The sequence below is a fragment of the Spinacia oleracea genome, chromosome 3, assembly GCF_020520425.1.
Source record: "Spinacia oleracea cultivar Varoflay chromosome 3, BTI_SOV_V1, whole genome shotgun sequence".
Lineage (NCBI taxonomy): Eukaryota > Viridiplantae > Streptophyta > Magnoliopsida > Caryophyllales > Amaranthaceae > Spinacia > Spinacia oleracea.
In genome coordinates, this window is record NC_079489.1 from 70874166 (window position 1) to 70888186 (window position 14021).

General features: G+C 36.6%; 1 long non-coding RNA gene across 1 annotated transcript; it reads left to right on the forward strand.

Moving 5' to 3' along the window:
- Positions 1-1025: 1025 nt before the first annotated feature.
- Positions 1026-6316, forward strand: LOC130469105 (uncharacterized). Its single transcript, XR_008929479.1, has 5 exons — positions 1026-1340; positions 1515-1568; positions 2000-2078; positions 3931-3988; positions 6074-6316. It is a non-coding gene; the product is annotated as an uncharacterized lncRNA (long non-coding RNA).
- The last annotated feature ends 7705 nt before the right edge of the window (positions 6317-14021 follow it).

Here is a 14021-nt window from a genome sequence, read left to right on the forward strand (position 1 = left end):
AGTTAATGGGGGACAAAGGTTGAATTATTAAATAATAATCCAAAAGTTGGATTATTAACGGAAAATTGTCGAAAGATTAGATTATTTAATGTAATTTTTTCCAAGAAAATAAATAACATAAAAATAAACATATTACTAGTATTTGCTATTTTTTCGTCTCTTATTCTTGCTAGTTTATTGACCCACTTGTTATCGACCTAATATTGACATATGGACCCGCATCAAACCAACCCGCTTTGGCCCTTTAGAAAAGTAACCATCTAATAATCGGACCACCTAATGACCATTGACATGACCCGCCGAATAACCATATCAACTCGTGCGTATGTTACTTGGTTGGAAAAGATACCGCGCGATAAAGCACGTCAAAATAAGTGAAGTTTATCATAAACTAGATTAGATCCCGTGCACGCACAGATATTCGAAATTATTATTTGACTATCTTTTTTATAAAAGATTCAACTGAAATATTTATCCGTGAAAGCTAATGCATACTCCGTACTAAATAAATATTGAATGTACTCATTGAGTCATCTACTCCGTAATTAATAACTTCTGAGTTATGTCGTACATAGTATTGTATATATTTTATATGTTTAATATGGTAATTTGACCAAAATATTCGATATGTTAATATGTCAACACGACCAAATATTGAGTAAATATACTTTATATTATTGGTATGGCAATTTGACTAAAACATTACCAAAATTGTCTAATATTGTCATATTCTATCACTAGTAGAAAAAACCCCTGTTGCAGCCCCCTTGTTGCAGCGTACATGTATTAATACGCTTCAACAAGCAGTAGGTCAACGCGGGTCAAACCCTTTAAAGGGTTATTGCAGCATACAAATTAAATGCCCCCTGCAAAAGAGTTTTTTGCAGCGTACATATTAAAAGCCCCCTGCAATAGCTAGATACTGTTGCAGCGTACATGTCATTGTACCCTGCAATAAGTCCGTGTAACAAAATTTATTTGCTGCAATAATATTATTGTTGATTAATGATTTCATTTAACCAAAATGTCTCTCTCAAAACTTTGGAGTTCCCCGCGCTCAACTCTTCCCTCAGTTTTCAATTCCCTCCGTCGTCGTCGAACTCAGAGCTTGCCCGGTCCTGCGCCGCCATCGAACTCAGCTTGCTCGGATCCGCCGTCACTCTCCTCGCCGGTGAGTGTCTTTCCTCGCTTCCTCGCCACCCGTCGCGTCCTGTACGTTCTCCGCGCTGAACCATGACTGACATAGTCGCTGAAAACTCAGCTAGCTCGGCCGGTGGTTCCAAGAAAGAACGGTCTGTTCTTCGGTGCTTGCTCGGCCGTCAATCTAATCGCCACAACAAGTAAGTCTCTTCCTGTCCCCTTTTGATTTTCGTTTTCAGAATTAGGGTTTGTACAAATTTTTTTTTCTTTTGCTAGTTGTTCAATTCGTTCTAATTATATTCAGAATTTTCTCTTTTTCCTCTTAATTTTACTTAGTTGTTCAAGTCGTTGCACTTAATTTATGAAGATTGTAGCTGCCTGCAGGAATCTATCATCGTGCTTGTCTGGATTTCAACAACTGCATTAAGGTATTGATATATCTAATTATATTCATAGAGTTTCTCTTTTTCCTCTTTTGAAAGTCTGAGGCCAGCTCATAGGAAGTCATAATTTCTGTATCTTTGGCAATTGAAAAGTTCAATTTTCGGCATTATTTAAGAATTATAGATAAATTACAAGTTGGTATGTAATTTGAATGCAATTTGAAAAAACGTTGGATTTGATTCTGGAACACTTCTTTTCTAATCACCTTTTTGGTTTTCTTTTTGTTTGTATTATCTGATAATTTAATTGTAAAGTCGATGAAAATGTTTGCTGGAATATCTGTAACCCTTTTGGATTAAATTGATTTACTTCATGGCAATACGCTGACACATAACTGAATTTTTATAATTTTGATACCAATTGAACATGCAGGAGTTTGAGAAGTTTCTTATTTTGTGATTTTTTGAAAATGCAGGCTTCTATTTTGTTGTTGACACCAGCATTTGCAAGGCTTATTTTGCGACTTAATCTTCAGCCTCCTGAATTTGTTACTGGTACTTATTATTTTGAGTTGGTCTTATGAAGTATTACATTTACATTTACTCTCTTTCGCCTAGTTACAATCAGATCTGTCTGTTCTTTTAGACTTTGAGTTAGCGCTCCCTAGTCAAATCCTATTCTGCTATGGTTCCAGCTAGCCTCTTGCTTGTAGGGGATAAGAAAAGGTAGAGTTACCCAAAAACCATTCGCAAAGTAATCGATTTTTGTGCCTGGAAGTCTACGATTACTCATTGGCGCCAACTACATGAGTCATGAATCAATGAGTCATGAATCTGAGTTAAAGCTATAAACAAGGCAGTTATGAAAAAAATTGACAACTAAATTGACAAGTAGCTTCCATATGAGAAGCTGGTGAAATTAAAATACACTAGAACAGATATGCAACTCATATTAGCAATTGGAGCTGTAGAACACTCAATATTATAACTTATTTTTTCATACTCGGGATAAAATGATGCATACTACAAAGCAATAAATCATTGGTAGAACTTGAAATGATACATTCCAGGGCCATAAAACTGTTGTTAGCTTCTACGTGGTTTTCATTGTTAGTAACTTGAAATGATATATTCCCGAGCCATAAAACAGTTGTTAGCAATGCAATCTCCCTGTCTTCCTGAAGTGATAATTAAGTGAAGAAGAATGCGCTTAAGATGTTTGAAACAAGCAGACTGCAGAATACAATTTTTATCATCGTGAAAAAATTTCGATCACCTGTACTTATGGAAGTTCAGTACATCGTCAATGACCAAGTAATTACTCTGATTTAGATGGTTGTATTCATTCGCCATTTTTTATGTTCAATCTACCTGCAACAACATTTAAGTGGCAGTGACGACAAATTAATAGCTAGAATGATGGACAAATGAAGGGGTCTTGGGGAAGGGGTCATGCATGAATTATTTTCATCAAGAGGAAGGTTGAGGCGAGGGGTGGTTGGTGTCAAGGATTTGGATTTTTTAATGGTTATTTAAGTTCCATTTTTGTGTTGTTTCTATATTTAAGGAAACACTATTGTCTATTGAAAGGGGTAGTTGCTGACTTGCTGCATCACAAACATCAATTTATCTTTTGTCTGCAGAGTCTGCACTATACATAATATATACTGGTACTATAATTAGTTATCTCTGTAACTTATTTATGTATTCCATAATTGCTAATCTGAAACAGTGATTTATTCTCTGTGCAGTAAGTTAGGTTAGAAGTTAGCTACATTATTCTCTACTCCGTCCTTGGATTTGTGAAGGATTTAGTATATATTAATGTTAGGGGATCTATTAATCTGTTTTGTTTGTTTTATTTTTAGGATCTCTTTTAGTTTGATGGTATTACTAGCTAGTTTCTTGAATCCAATATCCATTTCATGTCGAGATGTGAAATGATCAGGTGTTTATGATAGTTTCAAGAGGTTAGCTTATGGTCTCTTGTTATGTGAATTTGTAATTCCCTCTTTTGCGCTCATATGAGCCTTTCCTTGGCTTATTGTTGATGATTCTATAGGGTTCATGCAAAAGTGGTTTTCCACTTTATTCTCTTCTTTTTGAGATTTATTGGACGACTCAACTGATTAGTATATAAATCGCTCAAGTTATTGGTCAACGGCAGCATGTAGAGAAATATTACCGTGTTTACAAAGATGAACAGTAAGTGCGTGCTTATATTCTTGCTACTTTATGCTATTTCCCCTATAACCCTATGGTGGTTTGCTGTCCGTCTTGCATCTCCTTAGCTAGGCGAATACACCAGTGACACTAATAACTAATTTTATTCGCACTTACAGTGTCGTTGTATGTCTATCCGTCAATAGCTTTCATGTACTAATTGTAATTTGCTTAAAATATGCAGTCACCGTTGGTTTTTTTCCAAGGAAGTGAAAAAGGTGGACATGCTGACAGATGACTTGGTATGTCTTTAAATTGCTTTTTATTTACCATAATTATAATTAGCCTTATACATCATGCAAACTAGTCATCTCCTGCTTGTGAAATACCCCCTCGCAAACACAATTATTAAACTGATTTTATTTCTATGTGGAGTTTGAGTTTTCTATGTAGAGTTTTCTCATTTCAAACTTATAACATAATTCATATGATTAGTTTTAAGTTTCCAAGACTCAATCCAATCTATTTATTCACATTTGAGACTTGTTTGGTCGGTATAGGTCATATTTAGGCTAAAATAAGGCATTTTCGCTCCCAATTTTGAGCTAGATAACCTAAGGACTCAATTCAAACTTATTACATGATTAATATGCTTAGTTTTAAGTTTTCAATACTCGTTCCAATCTATTTATGCAAATTTAAGGATAATTGGATCGTTATAGGTCATATTTAGGCTAAAATGACATTTTCGCTCCCAACTTTGAACTAACGAACCTAAGAACTCATTTCAAACTTACTACATGATTCATATGATTAGTTTTAACTTTCCAAGACTTAATCCAATCTATTTATGCACATTCGAGACTTCTTTGGCCGTTATAGGTCATATTTTGGCTAAAATGGCATTTTCGCTCCCAACTTTAAACTAACGAACTTAAGAACTAATTTCAAACTTATAACATGATTCATATGATTATTTTTAAGTTTCCAAGACTCAATCCAATCTATTTATGCACATTTGAGACTTGTTTGGTCGTTATAGGTCATATTTAGGCTAAAATAAGGCATTTTCGCTCCCAATTTTGAACTAGATAAGCTAATGATTCATGTCAAACTTATTACATGATTAATATGCTTAGTTTTAAGTTTTTAATACTCGTTTCAATCTATTTATTCACATTTAAGGATAATTGGATCGTTATAGGTCATATTTAGGCTAAAATGACATTTTCGCTCCCAACTTTGAACTAACGAACCTAAGAACTCATTTCAAACTTACTACATGATTCATATGATTAGTTTTAACTTTCCAAGACTTAATCCAATCTATTTATGCACAATCGAGACTTCTTTGGCCGTTATAGGTCATATTTAGGCTAAAATGACATTTTCGCTCCCAACTTTGAACTAACGAACTTAAGAACTAATTTAAAACTTATAACATGATTCATATGATTAGTTTTAAGTTTCCAAGACTCAATCCAATCTATTTATGCACATTTGAGACTTTGGTCGTTATAGGTCATAGTTAGGCTAAAATAAGTCATTTTCGCTCCCAATTCATAACTAGATAACCTAAGGATTCATTTCAAACTTATTACATGATTAATATGATTAGTTTTAAATTTCCAACACTCGTTCCAATCTATCTCTGCACATTCGAGACTTCTTTTGCCGTTATAGGTCATATATAGGCTAAAATGTCACTTTCGTTCCCAACTTTGAACTAACGAACCTAAAAACTCATGTCAAACTTAAATACATGATTCATATGATTAGTTTCAACTTTCCAAGACTTAATCCAATCTATTTATGAGCATTTGAGACTTCTTTGGCCATTATAGGTCATATTTAGGCTAAAATGACATTTTCGCTCCCAACTTTGAACTAACGAACTTAGGAACTAATTTCCAACTTATTATATGATTCATATGATTATTTTGAACTTTTCAAGACTCAATCCGATCTATTTATGCACATTTGAAACTTGTTTGGTCGTTATAGGTCATATTTAGGCTAAAATGAGACATTTTCGCTCCTAACCTTGTACTAAGGAACCTAAAAACTCATTTTAAACCCTTTACATGATTAATATGGTTAGTTTTAAGTTTTCAAGACTCCTTCCAATCTATTTACGCACATTTAAGTCTCATTGGGTCGTTATAGGTCATATTTAGACTAAAATGACATTTTCGTTCCAACTTTGAACTAAAGAACCTAAGGACTTATTTCAAACTTATTACATGATTAATATGCTTAGTTTTAAAGTATTCAATACTCATTCCAATATATTTATGCACATTTAAGGCTCATTGGGTCGTTATATGTCATATTTAGACTAAAATGACATTTAATCTAATGCTCCCATCAAATTTTTGTTTTTGAAGGTCTATATTACGAGGAATGCGCCTTATGCTAGTGAGGAAATTGATGTGGTTCCTGAGCAATGGGCTAAGTTTTTTACCAGCAAGTATTTATTATTGGCCTGAGCGCGTTTGATCGAGTTGGCTTAGATGTTATAGAACAATCTTTTATATTAAAATGTATGCGTACGTTGAAATTGGAACGTACATATTTTTGAATGTACTACATGCACTTTGTTTTGGGATATATAATATACAAAACACCAGTTATTGTTTTTATAATTGTTATACATGTTGCGATATTATTAGCGATATTATTATTGTTGTGACAGGTTTCTATATTTGTGTGCAAGGCACTCCAGATATCCCTAAATAAATTAAAAAATTTCCGCCTAAAGCTCTTTGTTGCAGCGTACATATATATGTACGCTGCAACAAGGGTGTAAAATTTAGCAAAAATCATTACCTGTTGCAGCGTACAAAGAGATGTTCGCTGCAACAGAATGGGTTTTTTGCAGCGTACACCAATTTGTACGCTGTAACAAGTCTAGATTTTGGCCAAATTTTACACACTTGTCGCAGCGTACATATAAATGTACGCTGCAAAAAAGCACTTTTCGCAGCGAACAATGTACGCTGCAACAAGTTCAGACTTGTTGCAGGTCCCCCAGTTGCAGCATACGATGTACGCTGCAACAGGGGTCTAAAAGCCCGCTACAATAAGAGTTTTTTCTACTAGTGTATAATCCACCTTTTTTTAGGAAAAAAGTTTTTTGGCGGGAAAATTGTGCACCAGGAAGTGACATATATCATTCATGATGTCTGTTTTAATATTATGTTATATACGTAGTATTTGACGTTGCATGTTGGGCTATGTGGCTTAAACCGCTTTTTTGAAAATTGTGCTAGCTAGTGGATTGTATCGTAGGTCGGGCCTAGTTAGTAGCCCACAACAACACATTTGGACTCTCCCTGAGTCCCGATCCAAAAACCGCCTTTGAGTATATCAAATTCAACTATTGGGTTTGGAATTTGAATTTTTAAAAGCTAATGCTACAACTTTTATAAGTGCCAAGGGAGTCATTCAGTGGCCAATTGACCAAATGGGTATAAAAGTTAACACCCTTTTACCACTTGGGTATAAAATTCATCAACGGCGACATTTGGGTATAAAAGTTAACACACGGTGACGTTTTCACCTTTTTTTGGTCGAAACTCGCGCGTGTCATACATTGTCCCAAACTCACGCGTGTAATTCATTTTTCTCCCTTTTTAAATTATTTTACTTACTTTTTTTCCAATTTAATGACTTCTCTTATTTACAGAGTTTAGTTACTTTTTGTTGTTTTTTCTCCCTTCATTTCTACTCTTTATTTCTCTGTTCTCACTATTTTGACTTATTAACAAAGATGATTAGGTTTGTACAACTTTTATGTCTTTTGGGTTATCTTTTGGGTTGTATTTTGTTTAATCAAATTAGCTTATTTATGTGTTATGATCAAGTCAATACTTAATGAGTGTGTACCAGATTTTATAGATAAATTACTTGAGCACAAGATCCCTTTTATGAATGTTTGGTATGCTAAACAATTGCTTGAGCATATGTAGTACTAACTTTATTTTGTAACATTTAATTTCATACAAACCAAATATTTGTTCAACTTCTCTTTAAATTAAATAAAATAAAATAAACTCTAACGAATTTTTAACAGTGTAATTATAAATACTAGTTCAACGATAATAGAGCTAACTATCATAATTTGAATAAGTAGAAAATAAAATAAAATAAATGGAAAAACAATAAAATAAGGTAGCAAAATAAAGTAAATGGTGTAGACACCTACTTTTGTCCCCATTCCCGAAAGGGAAGGTTCGATGATGAGAACATAAATCTCCACTTGGCAACGCATCTCCTATAAAATAACGAATCTCGATCACCCTTTTTATTTCACCCGAACCTGCTATTTATAGAAACCTGCTAAAAATAGTAACTGCCGTAACGGGTAGTTGCTAAAAGTGGCAAGACATAAAATATAGAAACCTGTCAGAATTAGGTGTTGCACTCCAACATAAATCCTAAAAGAGATATAATTTGCAAGAGGAATCTTGTTCCTAGTATAGCTCGAAAATAAGAGTTACCTATTAATTAAATCCTAACGAACCTAGAGTTCGTAACGGGCCCAGACGCATTCCGTCATAAAGTTAATACGCACTAAAAGACTCGGATAAGTCTCAAAGACTCCGTATTCCACGAGTCCAAATCTGACAAGGAAATACGGCCCAGACCCTATTTTCAACGCCTGGCTCTAGGCGCCGAAATCTTCGGCGCCCAGCCCTGGGCGCTGAAATTACCTGGGTACGTGTTCTCCCCTAATTCTTCTTGGATTAGTGCTCTAAAATTCTATCTTTCCACGAACTCTTTTCTATAAATACATCCCCGAATTCGACGTGAAAAGAACACACAATTCATATTCTGAGTATTGACTCCAACGCCTAAGCCTAAGCCTAAGCCTCACGCTGCGAAATTGATCCCGCGTTCTGTCGCAATCGATCCAAAAATCGAACAGAACGTATCCTGTCCCTTGTAGCTGAAGAATTAAGCCCGGAAACTTGAGATTCGTTAAATAAAAGGAGAAATAGCAAAGCCAAAGTGGTTAGTTTTCTGAGAACCATGACGCACCTCTCAAGGGTGCGTCGTAATGTGTACCTTCGTATGATTTAATCGCTTTCCTCGCCCTTTTATAAAACTTTTAAACTATTAAATCTGATTGTTCTATCACGCCTAATAAAGATAATATCTTGGACAATTGAACTATCATGCTAGGTCTCTTAAATCAATCTAAACAAGATAATCGCGATCGATCTAGTATTATGTGTTGCATATTGTTAAAATCAATTCAGCTTAGTTTAATAGTTAACGCATGTCCCTTCAATTATTTATGCTGAGCTAGTAAGGATATCCTGCCTCTGGAGTTATCGAAGAGCGAGTACTCCTCTCGGTAGTTACAGTCCCCCGAACCCTCAATCTCTACCCTGCGGGTGTACGTTGAGCGATCCCCACACCAGGGATCACAAGGGAACCTATGGCCGTCGTGGTCAAACATAATTGCACTCCCTTTATGTCACGATAACCGGGTTTTGTCAGTTTTTCTCATTGTCGTTAAAAACTGAATGGCGACTCCTATATTACTAGTCAATTGGGTGTAAACTCACAGGAAATCCAATTACACTTGATTTGACAAAAAGAAACGTCACGCCCACGAGGGACGAGGTCACGCATTAGCCTCGTGCTTTTTCGACCCCCTCACAGTGGCGACTCCACTGGGGATAGTGAAGGAAATACTCGTGCTCGTAGGTAATCAAAATAGCCGAAGGGTGAAACGATCCTACCCCGCGTTTATTTCCCCATCAAGTTGGGACGACCTGAAAATCAGCATATTAATGTGAACGGACAGAACCGCATAACGAATCTTGGCTCCCTTGGGATGTTTTATCTCAGGAGTTGGGACTAAGGATACCCATCGCCAACCGGGGGGTGCATACGCTTCGTATGTTGTCCACTCGGCACTTTTCGCTAGTAGTACACCCGTCCCAAACCCAATCGCTCGCCCACTAGGTCCCTCTCATTGGTGCATGCCCCCTTGGCTTACATCGTGATTGGCCTCTTGGGTGAAATTCGTCTGTTGAAAGCACTACCTCGACCGGGGCATGTGTTGGATCTGCGATAGAAGCGGTACCAAGCCGGCGCAAATACTACCCATAGAAGCCTATCATAAACTACATGACATATTATTATTTTGCCTCATGATGTAATGTTAGTCATGTGTAGCGAATTATGTGATTGTGTGTGACAAATAATGCTAGAAAACCAACAACCTTAAAAATTTCCCAAACATTCATGAACCAATTGGCCAAAGAGTTATACCAAAATACGTGTTCCGCAACCCCGAACGATCGCCACAAAAACAAGCGACGCTCAGGATGGCTTGTAACGAATCCCACAACGCTGCACAACGCGTAAAGGACGTTATTAGGCAAACACGCAAAATTAAGTCGCATGTACAAAAAAGGATACGCGAAAAGAAAACGAGTACCAGTCAGGGAAGCATTTTCAGCGCCCAAGGCTGGGCGCCAATAATTTCCGACGCCCTACGCTGGGCGCTGAAGTTGCTGCCTGGCCTTTTGGTCAGGCACAACAGCCTCGGTGCCCGCACATAAAAAAAATACGTAGCAGTAAAAGAAATTCGTGAAAATTGCTGCAAGGGCGTACGAAAAGGCACTCAATTCTAAGAACGACTTATAAAATAAACAACTCTTTGTGTCGTCATTAGGCCTCCTATGACGACAATGTTCGGCACCAAAACCGAGCATGCTAATTAAATGACCTTGAATGTCACATGGGAAAAATATTCAAAGAATAATGTTCAAATAGAGTCTTCAAGGAAAAATAATGTTCGAATAAAAAATAAATCCGAGTCTAGACTAGGCTATGCCAAAGTACAATCTAAATCCTAAGTCTTAGTTGTCTTATACATAGAATCGGTCCTAATGCTTGGTGTCGTTCTGCAAGTTAAAAGGTTAAACCATATTGAGTCTCCTTTCCTAACATTTAAATCAATAAGCACCCATATGTAATTGTCATCCCTTGCTAAGAATCTACGGCCTCAATACTCTCTCTCACCAATAAAAAGAATATATTATAGTATTTGCAAAATGGAAACAGTCACATTCTGAAAATCATTCCCCCATAGTCGCACAACCCCCAAAGTGAACCTAAGGTGTCAACACCATTAGAAAAAATTAATGGCCTCAAGGCTTATGATCACATTGGGTCACGACTATCATAGTCCTCTCGAGCCACTCGCTCCTTGAAATACTCCTAAGTACGGACTAAAAGATTTTCCATGAATGCAATATGACGAACCATGAAAATATCCAAATCGGCATGCCATAAGGCTACCATCGGGGTAAAGCAATACACACTAAGAGGGAAGCCTCACTAATGATTCTAGTCTTGCAAAAATGAAAATTCGATCTCCCCGACTAACTACCTTGCCAACATTAAGCAAAATGGCGCATGACAAATGAACACCCAAGGGTTAAAATCTAAAGTGTCAACCAACGAAAGTTATGGTCCAATTAGCCTAAGTCTGAGAGTTGCTTGGTCAAGTATTATAGGCTTACGCCACGTCATTATTTTGAGTCTAGGCCACCTCCTTGTATTCATACACAGGTTATAATCAGAAAGATTAATGAAAGTTCGAGTCTAAATCACAATTTCCAATTAAATCCCAGAAACTGGAGTCTGAAAAGAAACAAAAAATTATTTTCGATGTAATTCTTTCGTTAAATTTCAATAAAAACAACATTTTGAATCTACGCTATTTGCACATTTTAAGAAACTTCTAAATACGCTTGCAAAGTAAGACAATTTAAAAGGTCCACCCTAGGCCTACTAAAGCTAAAGGTCCACCCTAGGCCTACTAAAGTTAAAGGTCCACTATAAGCCTACCAAACGAGGCTCACTCAGTCTCGCCTCGTGACTCAAAGACCACAACCATCTACCTTTTAGCCCAAATAAAAAAAAATTGAAGGATTTATGTTGGGGAGAAATCCCAAGCAAAAAGAGAAAATAGAAAGAGAAAAGGGAGAGCGAAGAGAGCGAGCCATGAAATACTTAGCCCGTACCTCCCAAAGTGCGAAATTTACCCAAGTAAACGAAGGAAAAGAATTGAGTCAACCAATCCAAATCATGCCATAAAAACTACATAAAATTATACGATGTCTACCCTTTCCAATCCTTATGTTCTTAGACGCCTTCACTTTGGAGCCCCTGTTCAGCTCATTTAACCCATCCACGTTCTCATTGCCATAACCCAAGAAACCATTACCTCGACTCTTGTTCTTGAACTTGTTGTCAACTGCAAACCACGTACGGCCATTGACACGTGCGTCATACCCATTATTTCCAAAGCCCAAACCTGCTCTTACACCACCATTAGTATAATGACCATATAACTTATTTGGATACATCCTTAAGCCGTCCCTATACTACTCATTGGCCAAGGTTGATGTAAACTCATGACACTAGCACGAGGCTGCAAATTGTGAGTCCTAGCAGATGTAATCCTCATGCTTGACTAATACCTATACAAATTATCCTATCTCATTCGACCCGTCTTTCAAGCCGTCTTGAGTCACGAATAAAAAAAACAAATGAAGAGTACGTTCTACGCTTAACGTAAAAAAAAAATTAATAATAATAATAAAAAAAAAACTTTGCAAAACGCACAAAAAAAAAGAAGCATTTAAAAAAGGAAAAGAAGCATTTAGCGCACAAAAAAGATTCGCAAATATTTGGCACGAAACGAAAATGAGCAGCGCAAAAAGGCAGCCCAGAACACGCTTTCAACGCCCAGACCTGGGCGCCGAAAATAATAGCGCCCAGCCCTGGGCGCCCTTCTTCCTTCCAACTCCCAATTCCTAAAAGTGTTCGTATATTTTCCTATATACATGCGGAAGAATAACGAACACTTGGGGGGTAGAAAATCGTATAAAATACGCAAAATACGCGCACTCCAAAATTTTCGTTCCAAAATTTTCGTACACTTATTTCACCCTTTTTCAAACATTACGAGTCCACTCGAACGTACTTGTTTAAAATCGGCATTCTAAGAAACCATTTTCTGGCTAAGAACTACACAAGACCTGATTCCAAATTAAATCTATTTAAGGCGGATACGTAGGCAATCCATGATTCGGTCCAACCAATTTGCAAAAATGTTAAAACCTATAGAATAACAAGAATAAAAATAGAGTCCCTTATTGAAATTTAATTACTTGCAATCCAAGTCGAAAGAAAAATTTAAGTCAAAGCAAGAATCCAAGTCATCAAGATGCCAAAATAAGCACACATCGAAAAATAATAAGGGCACGTACCCTTGCCAGAAGGAGCACTCACTCCTAGGCTGTAACACCCCAACAATTCCCATTTTCTAAAATAACCTCTTTTTAAATATAACTGTAGGGAATTATCAAAGTATTATCGCCCGTGTGAAAACGTTACGGCTTATTCAGAATTTTGCAGCGGAAAACATAAAACTAACCTTTAGGTTCATAAATAATCTATTACATATTAGGTCCAAACCAATTAACTGAATTAAGGAAATACGAATAGTACGACAAATTTCAAATCCAAGTTAACAAATTAAATCACTTAATTAAACGAATAGAACTACAAGCTCTCTAATCCCGATCCCAATGATGCATCATCTTCAAACCTGTAGATGGGCAACGCTTATTGATCCTTAGAGACTGCTCACCAAAGATGGGTCATTACAGGATCAATAAGGCATAGCCATGATCAACACACACAAACAAAGCACGTAATCAGCAAAGCTGAGTACTACATACTAAAACAACAACAATCCTAGCATGATACTATCAAACCAACAACCCTAACATGATACTAATAAATATAAGTAAGGACAGACAAAACATAATAATTTGACGATTATACTTGACTAGACTAAGCTAGGCTTAATAACCATAATATTATTTTAGTTGAAATAGACAATGGACCGAGTTGACCATCCAGAAGTCTTCACTAAGGAAGACGAGGTACGGGCGCGACTCCGTAACCTCAGTGACCTGCGATATCGAGGAACGTTTAAATAAAAATAGGACACGGTGATCAATCCGGTCCCAGAAAAGGCCATGGGCTACCACCATGAACCCCAACTCCTGTTTGTCCGTCACTTCAGACGTGCACAGTCTAAAGCTATTGCTATTCAGTTTCACTTTACATGATTTACAAATTGAGATTCCGTTATGACTCAACCATTACCTAAGACAGACAATTCACATTTGTTCATAACTGCTTTTATCTTGGAATTAAGTAAGTGACCATAAAAGCATCAATCAAGACTCATTCCAACTTAACCAACCTTTCCTTTAACCATGAGCAACCCTG